This window comes from Elephas maximus, chromosome X, assembly GCF_024166365.1.
Source record: "Elephas maximus indicus isolate mEleMax1 chromosome X, mEleMax1 primary haplotype, whole genome shotgun sequence".
Lineage (NCBI taxonomy): Eukaryota > Metazoa > Chordata > Mammalia > Proboscidea > Elephantidae > Elephas > Elephas maximus.
This window is the reverse complement of record NC_064846.1, coordinates 25,447,606-25,461,935: the sequence shown is the minus strand read 5'-3', so window position 1 is coordinate 25,461,935 and position 14,330 is coordinate 25,447,606. Positions and strand designations below refer to the sequence as shown.

The window sequence follows — 14,330 nt, the reverse complement described above, 5'->3', positions numbered from 1 at the left end:
TGTGAGTCTGTACATCCTTGCCTTGTTCCTGATCTAAGGGGTAAAGCATTCAGTCTTTCACTAGTATGTATGATGTTAGCTGTAGGTTGTTTGTAGATACCCTTTATCGAGTTCAGGAAATTATCCTCTCTTCCTATTTTTCTGAGAGATTTCATCATGAATGGTGTTTATTATTTTTTTCAAATACTTTTTTCTGCATTGATTGATACGATCATGTGATTTTTTCTTCTTTAGCCTGTTAATATTGTGGATTACACGGACTGATTTCCAAACACGGAACCACTCTTGCCTCCTAGGAATAAACTCTACTTGTTGTTGTTAGCTGCCGTTAAGTCAATTACCACTCATGGCAACCCCATGTGTACAGAGTAGAACTGCTCAGTAGGGTTTGCAAGGCTGTGACCTTCGTTTGGAAGCAGATCGCCAGGCTTGTCTTCTGAGGCAATTCTGGGTGGGTTTGAACCACCAACATTTTGGTTAGTAGTAGAATGCTTAACTGTTTGTGCCACCCAGGGACTCTACTTAGACACAGTGCATGTTTTCTTTTATATGTTGCTGAATTTGTTTTGGTAACATTTTGTTAAGAATTTTTTATATGAGGAATACTGGTCTGTAGTTTTCTGTTTTGTATCGTCTTTGGTTTTGGTATCAGGATAATATTAGCTTTACAAAATCAATTGAAAATTGTTCCATCCTCTTCTATTTCCTGTTAATTCTTCCTTACAAGTGTGGTAGAATTTTCCAGTGAAATCATCTGGCCCTAGGTATTCGTTTTTGGGAGATTTTAAATTACGAATTCAATTTCCTTAATAGTTATAGTGCTACTCAAATTACTTATTTCATATTGAATAAGATGTGGTAGTTTGTGCTTTTCAAGGAAGTGGTCCATATCATCTAAGCTGTCAAATATATAAGTAGAATTGATGATAAACCAAAAAACCAAACCTGCTGCCACTGAGTCGATTCTGACTCACAGCGACCCTGTAGTACAGAGCAGAACAGCCCTGTAGGGTTTCCAAGGAGCAGGATGGTGGATTCGAACTGCCGACCTTTTGGTTAGCAGCTGAGTTCTTAACCATTGCGTGTCCAGGACTCCAAATTGATCATAGTATATCTTTATTATCCATTTGATATATACAGATTTTGTAGTGGTATCTCCTGTTTCATTCCTAATATGGGGTAATTTGTATATTTTCTCTTTGCTAGAGGATTGCCAAGTTAATTTTTTCGAAGACCCAGATATTTAGTTTTTCTCTGTTGTTTTATTCTGTCTTCAATTTCATTGATTCCTCTTTATTTCTTCCTTCTTCTTGCTTTGGGATTATTTTTCTCTGCTTTTTCTAGGTTCCTGAGGTGGGAGTTTAGATTATTGGCTTGAGTCTTTTCCTCTTTCCTCATGTTTAGTGCTACTGCATCTGGGGCCCTCTCAGCACTGCTTTAGCTCCTTCTCATAAATTTGATATGTTATATTTTCATTTTCATTCAGTTCAGTATGTATGTGTGTTTCTAATTTTGCTTGACACTTCCACTTTGACCTGTGGATTACATATTTTGCAGAACTGTTGTTTGGCACATATACATTTATTATTGCTATGTTTTCCTGGTGAATTGACACTTTCATCATTACGTGATCTCCCTCTTTATGCCTAGTAATTTTCTTTGCTCTAAAGTCTGCTTTATCTTATACTAATATAGCCACTCCTTCTTTCCTTTAATTAATTTTTGTATGATATATCTTTTCTATCCATCTACTTTCAACCTCCTATATCAACATGTTCGAAGTGAGTTTCCTGTAGACAGCAGATAGGTCATGTTTTTTAATCCAATTTGCCAATTTCTTTCTTTTAATTGGTGTATTTAGACCATTTACATTTAATATAGTTATTAATAAGTTAGGACTTAAGTCTGCCCTTTTATTTCTTGTTTTTTGTTTGTTATGTTTTTTCTTTCTCTTTTTCTTTTTCCGGGCTTCCAGTGGGTTACTTGAATATTTTTCAGAATTCCACTTTGATTTATCTACAGTATTTTTTAGTATCTCTTTATATAGCTCTTCTAGTGGTTGCTGTTGGGATTACATTTTATATGTATATATAACATCACAGTGTACTGGTGTCATCATTTTACTAATTCTAGTGGAGTACAGAAATTTTACCACCCTTTACATCCTTTCATCTTTCCCCATTTATAATTTATTCAATCTATATGCTGAGAAAATAACCTGAGAAGCTGGACTATATGAAGAACGAGGCATCAGGATTGGAAGAAGGCTCATTAACAACCTTCAATATGCAGAAGACACAACCTTGCTTGCTGAAAGTGAAGACGGCTTGAAGTACTTACTGATGAAGATCAAAGACTATAGCCTTCAGTGTGGATTACAGCTCAACATAAATAAAACAAAAATCCTCACAACTTGACCAATAAACAACATCATGATAAACAGAGAAAAGACTGAAGTTGTCAAGAATTTAATTTCACTTGGATTTACAATCAACACCCATGGAAGCAGCAGTCAAGAAATCAAACGATGCATCGCACTGGGCAAGTTGGCTGCAAAAGACTTCTTTAAACTGTTAAAAAGCAAATATATCACTTTAAGGACTAAAATGAGCCTGACCCAAACCATGGTGTTTTCAATCGCCTCATATGCATGTGAAAGCTGGATAATGAATAAGGAAGATCAAAGAAGAATCAATGCCTTTGAATTATGGTGTTGGCAAAGAATATTGAATATACCATGGACCACCACAAGAACAAACAAATCTGTCTTGGAAGAAGTACAGCCAGAATGCTCCTCAGAAGCAAGGATGGCGAGACTTCATCTCACATACTTTGGACATGTTATCAAAGGGACCAGTCCCTGGTAAAGGATGCTGTACTTGGTAGATTAAAGAGGAAGTCAGTGAAAAAGAGGAAGACCCTCAACGAGATGGACTGACACAGTGGCTGCAACAATAGGCTCAAGCATAGCAATGATTGTGAGGATGGCGCAGAACCAGGCAGTGTTCATTCTGTTGTACGTGGGGTCACTATGAGTCAGAACTGACTTAACGGCACTTAGCAATAACAACAATTTACAATTGTCTTAAATAGTCCCTCTACAGACATTTGGAACCACACTGAACAGCGTTATAATTATTGCTTCATAATCAAACATAATTTAGAAAGGTCAAGAGTGGAAGGAAACCCTATTTTATTTACCCATATTTTTGCTTACCATGTTACTTCTTCATTCCTGATATTCCAAGGTTCTTTCTTGTATCATTTATTTTCTGTTCAGAGAAACTCATTTAGCCATTAGTTTAGGGTAGGTCTGACGGTGAGAAGTTCTCTTAACTTTCCTCCATCTGAGAATGTCATGATTTCCTCTTCATTTCTGAAGAATATTTTCACCGGCTGTTTTGAGATCTTTGTCAGATAATTTTAACATCTTTGTCATTTCAGTGTTGGCATTTATTGATAGTCTTTTCTTCATTAAGTTTGAGAGCTTGAGTTCTTGGTAAGATGGGTTATTTTTAACTGAAACCTGAATGTTTTGGGTATTAGACTCTGGACTTCATTTCAACCTTCTGTTTTAGTTGGCTTCATTTAACATCTCTCTGGCAGGGGTCAGGAGTTTCTGCCTCATTACTGCTAGGTGGAGGTAGAAGTCTAGATTTCCCACTTGGCCTCCACTGACTTCTGAGGGGGGTCAACTCCTCCTTACCGATGAGCAGGTGTGGGAGTTCCAGTTACTCATGTCATCTCCACTGACACCTTGTGGGAATGGCCTTGTTACATCTGGGTGATGATAGTCATGAATCTCCACTAGGATTCCTCTCACATCACCCCAGTAGGGAGGGGGGCCTCATATCTGCTGAGCAGGGGAATAGAAATCCAGGTTTCCACATGGTTTCCCCTAACACAGTTGGAGAATGGGGCGTCACTACTTTGCCTTCACTGATACCACCTTAACACCTCGGTGTTAAGGTACCTCACTAGAGCCTCATGAAGATACCAAAAACCAAACCAAACCCGGTGCTATTGAGTTGATTCCGACTCATAGCAACCCTATAGGACAGAGTAGAACTGCCCCATTGAGTTTCCAAGGAGCGCCTGGCAGATTCGAACCGCCGACCCTTTGGTTAGCAGCCGTAGCACTTAACCGCTACGCCACCAGGGTTTCCTCATAAAGGTAGAAGTCTAGATTTCCTGCTTGGCCTGAAGTGGGTGTCAGTAGGGGCACAGTTTTTTCTGTGGTGTTTGGCTGAATAGAACAAAAGAAAACCGAACCCATTGCTGTCATAGTGACCCTATAGGACAGAGGAGAACTGCCCCATATATTTGTATATACTTGTATTTTATTTGAGCCCTGGTGGTATCGTGGTTAAAGCAATTAACTGCTAACTGAAAGGTCAGCAGTTCGAATCCACCAGTGGCTCTGAGAGAGAAAAGATGTGGCAGTCTGCTTCCATAGAGATTTACAGCCTCGGAAACCCTATGGGGTTACTATGAGTTGGAATAGACTTGACGGCAGTGAGATTTTGGTATATATATATATATATAAAATAGGGAAAAGTATCCCTACTTCATCTTCCTAAAAGTAAACATCCCCTCGTTTGTCTTCAATTTTAAGATGCTCATGCTTTAAGGCACATATATAGTCAAGTCACTTCATTTTATCTCAGAAAACACAGACTTAGAGAAGGTAAGTGGCTTGCCTAATGTCAAACGATGAGATGAAGGCAGAGCAGAGTTTAGACTAAAATCTAGGTCTTCTGGCTTCAAATTCCTATAATTTCCCCCCTACACTATTCTATCTTGCCTTCACTCTCTCTCTCTTAATACAATTTCATCTTCTTCTAGTCCTTCAGTTTTCTTTTTCCTTTAATGCACTGAACTCTCCACCACACACACACACAAAAAAAAAAAACACTGAAATCAGACTACCACTTCCAAGTCTTTTTTCCCCCCATTGTACTATTAAAAATGTATTCTCCTAAAAAGTTATAGCTCAGTACTTTTGATAGTGGGAATAGAGGAATGTTTGTAGCAGGGATGAAGAGAAAGTACTATGTAAGGTCTAATACATAAATAATCATAGCTAACAGATCCAGGCTAGGAGCATAATTTTTTTTCTCTAACTACCCATTCATCACACACTATAATCTTCTAGCAGAGTGCCCTAATTCAGTACCATCTGCCACTATTAGATTAATATACTATTATGATTTTGAGTACCAAAGTCAGAATATGTAGAGGCTAAAGCTTTTTGGTGTTGGCAACATCCTAAAAGTACATGCACAGAATACTTTCATTAAAAAAAACGCACAATTCAGTGAATGAGGTCGAAAGGATTTTCAAAGGTTGAAAGCTCTGGAACTCTTAAATTTTGAACCTAATTCTCTCAATCATTGGGGTGACCTCATGCAAATTAAATATTTTTAAGTATTAATTCCCAGGCACAAAAAGATAATGATTGCTTGACAGAAGTAAAAATGAGAAGGAGGAGGAGATAGAAGAAATTTTGGTAAGGACAACCTAGCCTTATTTTGTATCATAAGCACTGGGCTAAGAACTTTATTTTTCATTTATTTATTTTAGGATCTTAAAAAGGTGCATAAAATTAGATTAACCCTGATGCTTGGTTCAGGACACACTCTCAGCACTGGTCCCCTAGATATTTAGTTAGTGTTTTTTCCAACTTCAGTAAATTTAATATCAGTGCAATACTTTATCTACTGTCTCTATTATAATTTTGTCATTTGACCCAGCAATGTCCTTTATAACATTTATTTTCCTTCAGTGCAGTCTCCTTTAATCTGGAACAGTTCCTCAGCCTTTCTTGGTCTTTTATGACATTAAAAAATAAAGTCACTTTTTTTGGTAACAGAATGTTCCTCATTTCAGGTTTGTCTGATGTTTTCTCATGATTAGATTCACGTTATGTAATCCCAGTTAAAATACTACATAAGTAGTGTTGTGTTCATCTTATGGTGTCACTTGTGAAGGTCCACAAAGTCCACCTGCTAATCTTTTTTTTTTAATATAATTTATTTTATTTTTTGGTGTTGTCATTGAGAATATACACAACAGAACATAGACCAATTCAACAATTTCTACACATCCAATTCAGTGACACTGATTACATTCTTTGAGTTGTGCAACCATTCTCACCCTCCTTTTCTGAGTTGCTCTTCCTCCATTAACATAAACTCACTGCCCCCTTGGTTTCCTATCTAATCTTTTGAGTTGCTGTTGTCAGTTTGATCCCATATAGTTAGTTATTTTTAGTAATGTAATAAGAAGCTGCAAACCTACAACTCCAAAGAAAACCTAAGACCTTGGCAATAATCTACATCTAACCATAGGGATCCTTCCACCTCCATTCCACCATGGGCCTCCTCCCAGTCCAGGTAACCATCATCCTGAATTCTGTGTTCATTACCCCCTTGCTTTTATTTTTATATAGTTTCATTATACCTATATGTAATCTCAAAATTATATTTTTTATTTTAGTTTTGAACAGTAGAAATACAACATGCTCCATGTAATCTTTAGGACTTATTTTTTCATCTAATACCATATTGCTAAGATTAATCCATATTTTTTTGTGTGGCTACAGTTTATTTGTTCTGAGTGCTGTATAATATTCCACAATATGAATATACCACAATTCACTAATTTATTTTTTATGCTGATGGGGATTTAGGTTGTTTCTAGATTTTTATTGTTTTTTTTTTTAGATTTTTATACTGTGAACTGTGCTGCTATTAACATACTTGTACACATCTGCTACCTATGAGTAAGAGGTTCTCTTGAGTATTTATCTAGGTGTAGAATTTTTGGATCATAGGGTATATGGATGTCTAAATTTAGGAGAAAATGCCAAGATGTGTTCCGAAGTGCTTGCAGCAATTTATATTCCTACCAGTAATATATAACAAATTGTGTGGCTCCATATCTTCGCCAATACTTGCTTTTTTCAGTAGGGTTTCCTCATTTAAACTACAGAACACAGAAAATGATTTGAGTGATTATTTCCTCAATTTTCCTGAGGATGGTATTATAACTAGTACCATTCTAGATGCATAGGACAGAAGTTAAATCTCTACAAAGAATGGATGCCTTAGGGCATTAGCACTTTATTTTCTACAGGAATCCCAGTTAAGAAAGGCTGCTTGGTATTGCCATTTTTTACTTTTTGCTAAGCAATCGGGTATAAAATGGTATCTTATTGTGATTTGATTTTCATTTTCCCAATTAATGATGATGTTGAATCTCTCTCCGTAAGTTTATTGGCCATACTTATTTTCAATTCTGGTAACGTCCCTTTCTGTCTCTTGCCCATTATCTATTGAATGGCTTGCGCTTTCTTAGTATTATTTCCTTGTTAGTTGTGTTCTGTGAACATTTTTCTCCCACATTGTAACTTGTCTTTCCTCATTCTTTAAGGCGTTTTTTGATAAGCAAAGTTTTACATTTGAATATAGTTAAATTGACCAATCTTTTATAATTCTTTTTGTGCCTTAAGACATCTTTCACTATGCCAAAGTTAGAAAGATATTCACTGACATTTTCTACTGGGAGTTTTAAAGTTTTGTTTTTGACATTTATACTCTTAGTTGATCTGGTATATGGTGTGAGATATGATTTATTTTCATCTTTTTCCATATGGATAACCATTTTTCCAACTCCATTTATTAAAGTCTACATTTCTCACCGATATGACATGCTTCCTCTGATATATATCAGAGTTTGATACATGTATGGCTCTCTCTATCCCTGAACAGTTTTACACTCATTATTTCATGTAGTCTTCAATATAAGCTATCTAACATCTATTGTTTCATGTAATCCTCAATGTGGTAGGTCCTATTTTCTCCATTTCACAGATTTAGGAAACTAAGGCTCACAGAGGCTAGTTACTTGTTCAAAATTACAGAGCTACTTCATGGCAGCTCTACGCCTAAGACTCCAGAACCCAAGCTTTTAACCCAAGCCCAAGCTTTTAACCAGTAATCAATACTGACTCTTACTCTACTACCTCATAAGAATGCTGTCAAAGTCAGTAAGTATCACAGTCAATAAACTAGATTTAGCTTCGTACTAGCTACCTGGAGGTGGGGGGAGGATTTGAGATAGGGTTGGGGATAGTGTTGCAAAGGAAAGACAAGGGCTCTTTTTAAATGTTACTTTCTCAGGCTTTTCCTGATCGCCTTATCTAAATCGCAGCCCATGTTCATTCTGTATCCTCTTAATCTGCTTTTTTTTGGTACCTAATTATCTGAAAGTGTGTGTGTGTGTGTGTATACACACACTTGCTTGTTTTCCCTCTCACCCACAGAATATATGCTCTATGATGGCAGGGGCAGACATTATTTTATTTACTGCTACATGTCTATCACATGAAACACTGCTAGCACACAGTAGGCGTATCTGTGGAATGAATGAATATATGAATGAATAAACAAGACAAGGCTTCTGTCACTGGAGAATCGACAATCTAGTATGGACTATGCTGAATTCAACAAAAGAAATCCTATGGAAATAAGAATAATTTACTCAGGAAAGAGATATAAAGATGAGTAAGACATGATCCTTGCCTTCATGAGTTTATAAGTATATATAAGTTCCTATTTTTATAACAGGAAACCCTGGTGGCGTAGTGGTTAAGAGCTACGGCTGCTAACCAAAAAGGTCAGCAGTTCAAATCCACCAGGTGCTCCTTGGAAACCCTATGAGGCAGTTCTATACATAGGAATATGAATTCCTACATACAGAAAAAGAAATAGTAAGTGCTACAAGAGGAACAAAATGCTAATTTGAACCCAGAAGAATTTAATTCAGACTGGGAGATCGAGATAGGCTTAATGGTAGAGGTGGTCATGTTGGAACTGGGCCTTGGCAGTGGTTTCCTTCAAATAAGATGACAATTTTGGAAGATCAATGCATACTTATTCAGCTTAAAGCAGCTACCTGCCAATATCTTCGCATAAAGTACCCTGTGCTATGGTAAATAATTTTCATCTTCAAATTGGAGTTTGCCTGGCTAAGGGAAAGAAGAGGATATTCCAGGTAAAGGGAACAGATTGAAAGCAAAGGGCATATTCTGGTAAGGTGTTCAGTGTTGCTGTAATAGAGCTCACGGGTGGGTGTCTGGTAGGAGATGGGGTTGGAAAGGTAGTCTGGCTGGGACTTGAAGTCAAGAGCCCAGGCTATTTGAAACTTTTGGGGGACTAAGTAATAGTGAAGGCAGGCACATCACCACAGGCAGTTATTTTCCTTTTCCTCCTTTCTCACCTACTGTCTTACTTCCTGTCTCTTTCCCTTTTTCCGTAGCAGAACACAGTGAAAAAGAAGAGTAGCTAGGGAGTCAGGATACCTGGAATCAAGGCACAGTCCTGCCACTGAACTGTTGCATGATGTTTGGAAACTTAATTCAATTAAAACGGGGCAAGGGAGTGGGGATTATAGCTCTATTAAAGTACACACATGCCCTTCCCCTAGCAAAATTTCTTATAAGCTTCTCCAATAGGCATACATGCTCCCAGCCACCTCCCACTCCAAGGATCACTGCTGTAGTGCCAAACATACAAATGTGAACACAGCCCTCAGGCATGTTGGTTGAGAACCACTGGACTCAATGATCTCTAAGTGCCCTCCTCACCCTGCCACATGCTCTGATTCTTTTCTTTTTCCCAGCTAAGTCTTCACTCTAGCCATGTACCCTTCTATGGAGATTGTTTGGCCCTTCTGGAGGTGCTCACGGCTACAATTTCTTGTCCTGGAAGAAAACTAGTCAAGAATGGCCAAAGAAATCTGAAAGACCTGAGCACCTGCTCCACAGAGAAGGGGTTAGAATTACTGGGCTGCTATTAACTTGCAAAAATAACTCAGGGACTCTCTTGGAAGGCAAGAAAGCCGGATCCTTTCAAAGAACGATTCTGAGAAGTGGTGTTACTATGTGTGTTGCAGAGAGGGCAGGGTGTAGAGAGATGAAATTCTGAATTAGAGAGCTATCCTTGAAGGTCTGATGCTTTAACTTCTCCGCTCGGTCTAAATCTCAAATATAGCTTTGGTGGGATGAGAGGGTAGAGTAGGGTAGAGAGGGGAGGAAGACAATCAGTCCAATATTCATAGTCATTTTTTAAGCTGATCTATTCTTAAGAAAGCTGGACTATGAATAAGGAAGAGTGAAGAAGAATTGATGCCTTTGAATTATGGTACTGGGGAAGAAGACTGAATATACCATAGACTGCCAGAAGAATGAACATATCTGTCTTGGAAGACGTATGGCCAGAATGCTCCTTAGAAGCGAGGATGATGAGACTTGTCTCAGGTACTTTGGACATGTTATCAGGAGGGACCAGTCCCTGGAGAGGGACATGATGCTTGGTAAAGCAGAGGATAAGCGAAAAAGAGGAGACCCTCAACAAGACGGATTGACAGAGTGGCTATAACAATAGGCTCAAATATAGAAACAATTGTGAGGATGGTGCAGGACCAGGCAGTGTTTTGTTCTGTTGTACATAGGGCTGCTATGAGTAGGAACCAACTAGACAGTACCTAACAACAACAACTCTTAAGAAACTTTTAAATTGAACACACAGAAAAAAAACGTACCCTCAGCATGAAGCTCTATGGGATCTAACTATCGGAGCAAATGTTTACTGAATTAATTTTAAAAATACAATACCAACACTGCCTGTTTCACAATCTAGGGGAGGCATTTTCTTCTCAAGTCATGTTCAGTCTGCAACAGGAAGCCAATTATCACCCCAGAACATTCTCTCAGTGAAAAACATGTCATTCTTTAGGACATTTAAGGCGTCAGCAGATTTAAGCCCCAATCTCACTGTTTTCTCTTATTTCTATCTTCTAAACCCAAACCAAAAATAATTGCCACCACTTCATATCCCAAAGGTGTCATCTGACTCTTGGACAAAGGAAATTTTGAAAAACGATACTGCATTTTTTTCTTTGTTCTTTTTGCTTACCTGAACGCTCACATCAGCTTGTCCTGAAAACAGAGCATAATAGTGGGGCTGCTGAGAGAAAAAATCAGGAAATAGGTATTGGTACTGATTAAATGGAGCCCTGGTGGCACAGTGGTTAAGAGCTATGGCTGCTAACCAAAAGGCTGGCGGTTCAAATCCACCAGCCACTCCTTGGAAACCCTATGGGGCAATTCTAGTCTGTCCTATAGGGTTGTTGTGAGTCGGAATCGACTCAATGGCACCTAATAACCACAACAACAACTGATTAAATAGAGACTGATTAAATGAGGGTGAATTCAGTTTTATTGCTTTCAAGTAAACTCAGTAACTCTAACCAAAAAAAAAAAAACTCAGTAACTCTAACTAAAAACTAGTAAATGTAGCCCCTTTAGGATTTTTAAAGATGTGATTTTCATCAATGGAAGGAAATAACCTCTATTTACTAGGTTGTAGGCACCTTGTCGACCACAGTCAGGTCTTATTCATCTCTCAGCTTCTGCTAGAAATTAGCATAGTCATCTACCCTTCTATCTAATATCATCTGACACATAGTAGGCATTCAATAAATGTTTGCTGAATAAACAGATTAGCTATTATTTGTTTGTAATTGTTTACTTTTGAGAATGTTTCCAAACTGGCTCCTTAAATAGACTAAATATTGTCATGAGAGTTTGTTTTTTTAATTTGATTAGTAAACTTTTCATTTCTTAGATACAGCTAGTTTTTACACACCTAAAGAATAAGAAGGGGAATTTAAGAGATTTTCTGCGTGCCAAAGGAAGCTCCATCTCCTTTTATAGACACCGGACAGAAAAACTTTTCCAGACCTCTTTCTGTGTAACCAAATACTTTCAAGTGACAACTAAACATGCCAAAGTGGCTAAGCTTTCTGCATGTCATACCAGAAGACAGCTGGGGACACAATGCTGAGAATGACTAGAGTTTACACCGTATTCACATTCCCTTTAGCACATACTAGGTTCCACAGCTGTAAGACAGGTGTGTCCTGCTACCCTGTTTTTCCCTCAAAGTACACCTGGAGTCTACCTGGATAACAGATCAAGAACTGTGCTGCCAACCACTATAGAAGGGATGACTAAATTTTCTGACTTTAAAATTGGGAAATCATGGTTTGCCATATGCACTTGTACTTTAGGGGACAATGGGATAGGGCATGTGACATTGGGACTGCTCTGAAAAATCTAGAAGATGTGATTTTCCATACATACAGGATTGGCAAGAGAATCTACATGGCAGAAACAACTTTATCAAATAGATTTGGGAGATCCCAGGCTTTAGTGGAGAGAGGATAGCACCAGGAAGCAGGAGTTCTGCATTCCAGTGCCTTTCTGCACAAATTAGCTGGGGACCTTGGGTAAGTCATTTAGGCTGAATCACAGTTGACTCACCTATAAAAGTAGAGATAATTATACTCTGCTTAAAGACAGAGGACTGGACCTGATGATTTTAATGTCCTTTTCATTTCCAGGCTTTATAATTAATTCTTTAAGCCCTAAAGGTTCTAGACGACTTACCTCCATTGAGTCTCTTGTATCTATCCCGTCTTCTCCACCCCTACTCCTGTAACACCAGTGCACTCCCCTGGGCTACTGCAAAGTCTTCAAACTTGTCACCCCAACTCTAGTTTTGCCCCTTTACAATTCAGGATAAAAAACACTTTGGTTAGAGTATCTTCTAAAAGACTGTACAGCTCAGATCATCTCACTACCTTCTTTAGAAATCTTAGAAGGCAGTGGGGCGCAACACAAAAAGCACAGGACTCATCAGCTAAAACCCTGGGTTTGAACAGTTTACCGGCCATCTAATCTTAGGTAAGCCATTTAGCCTCTGGATCTCTCTTACCTCATCTGTAAAATGAGAGTAATAATAGGACCTTCTTCACATAAGTACGGTGAACAGACTTTTACCTATTGGTGTGTTAAGTCCTAAAGTGCATTTAACTTCATCAGACAGGAGCCTGGAGCAAAAGGTAGGAAATCAAGTTCTTCAGATCAAGGCAGAGAACACTTCTTGGCAGTCTGAGTTTCAACACAAAGTTTTCTCAGCCACTGATTGTCTGACAAGAGGACAACAAGTGAAAGGTGTCTCCCTCTTTGCAGACTATTCCACAGAGAGAGTGGCACCCCACAGCAAAGGACAACAGTCTTAATTGATGCAAACCCTAGCCTGGAAGATCTATAGTCCCCTCTGTACACACCTAATGCTGTTAAGAACTGCTTAACAGAGACCTGGCATAAAATCAAGAGAAGCTGAAATCTTATGGTTACCCTGATGAGATAATTTAGGATGCATTAGTCAATGTTTCTCAGGCTGTTCATCCTAGATCAGGGTAATTATGGAGGGGAATAAAAAAGACCAGATTAGAAAATAGCTTGCCAACAGGACCACTATATTTGTATGAGATGATATTTAAATCAGCATCTGAAAACAGTACATAGTTATGACTTGTTGCCTGCTCAGACTTTATGCCAAGTTCTGAAGCAAACTCAGCACTGAGTATTCATCTCAGAGGAAAAGCCTGGTCCCCATTGCTTGCCACACAACCCTCTTAAAATTTCTCTCTTGCCAGATACAAAGGGCACTCATAGTGGGGGTGCCTCTCACATTCAAAGACATACTTGATCTTCAGAAACTAATTTCGGGGGAAAAAGGCACATTCTGAACTTGACCTTTTCTCTTCCCAATGAACTGAACTGAGCATCTTCTGAAAATTTACCTACTCCCCAAAGCTTCCTTGATTGATCAGAGGAAAGCAGATGGCTTTTTTTTTTTACCTCACCCTGCCCTGACAGGATTCCATGAAAATGCCCCTATTCTCCCTCCCAATTGTGTACTTGCTCTTGATTCTCTACCTGGCATAATGCCAGCACATAATAGCCATTCAGCAAATATTTGCTATCATTTACTGAGTATTCACTATGAGTAGTAGTCACTCTTTCATAGCACTCGGTATAATTGCAAATAGTTAATTATTTGTGTAATTATTTGCTTAATGACTATCTTTCCCACTAGACTATGAGTTTCACAAGGCCAGGGTTGGAGTCTGTCTTATTCACAGCTATAGTCTTAATGCCTAGCACAATGTCTCCTACTTATTAAGACTCAATAAACATTCATTGAACTAAGCACTATTTATTCATTTTCTCACTTAGTCCTAAAACAACCCTATAAACTTGATATTATTATGCTTGCTTTATAGGTGAGGCAACTGAGGCTCAAAGAACTGCAATAACTTGTCCAAGGTCAGAGCCAGGATTCTTATCAACTATGTTATCCTGCCTCCCTCGTTTTTTTGTTTTTGATAGTGAAGTTTGCATCAGTTTACATATG

General features: G+C 38.3%; 1 protein-coding gene across 7 annotated transcripts in view; it reads right to left on the bottom strand.

The window, feature by feature from the left end:
• ENOX2 (ecto-NOX disulfide-thiol exchanger 2) overlaps nt 1–14,330 on the bottom strand; it is a 348,995-nt gene that overhangs the window by 169,172 nt on the left and 165,493 nt on the right. The gene's annotated exons all lie outside the window — the stretch shown is intronic.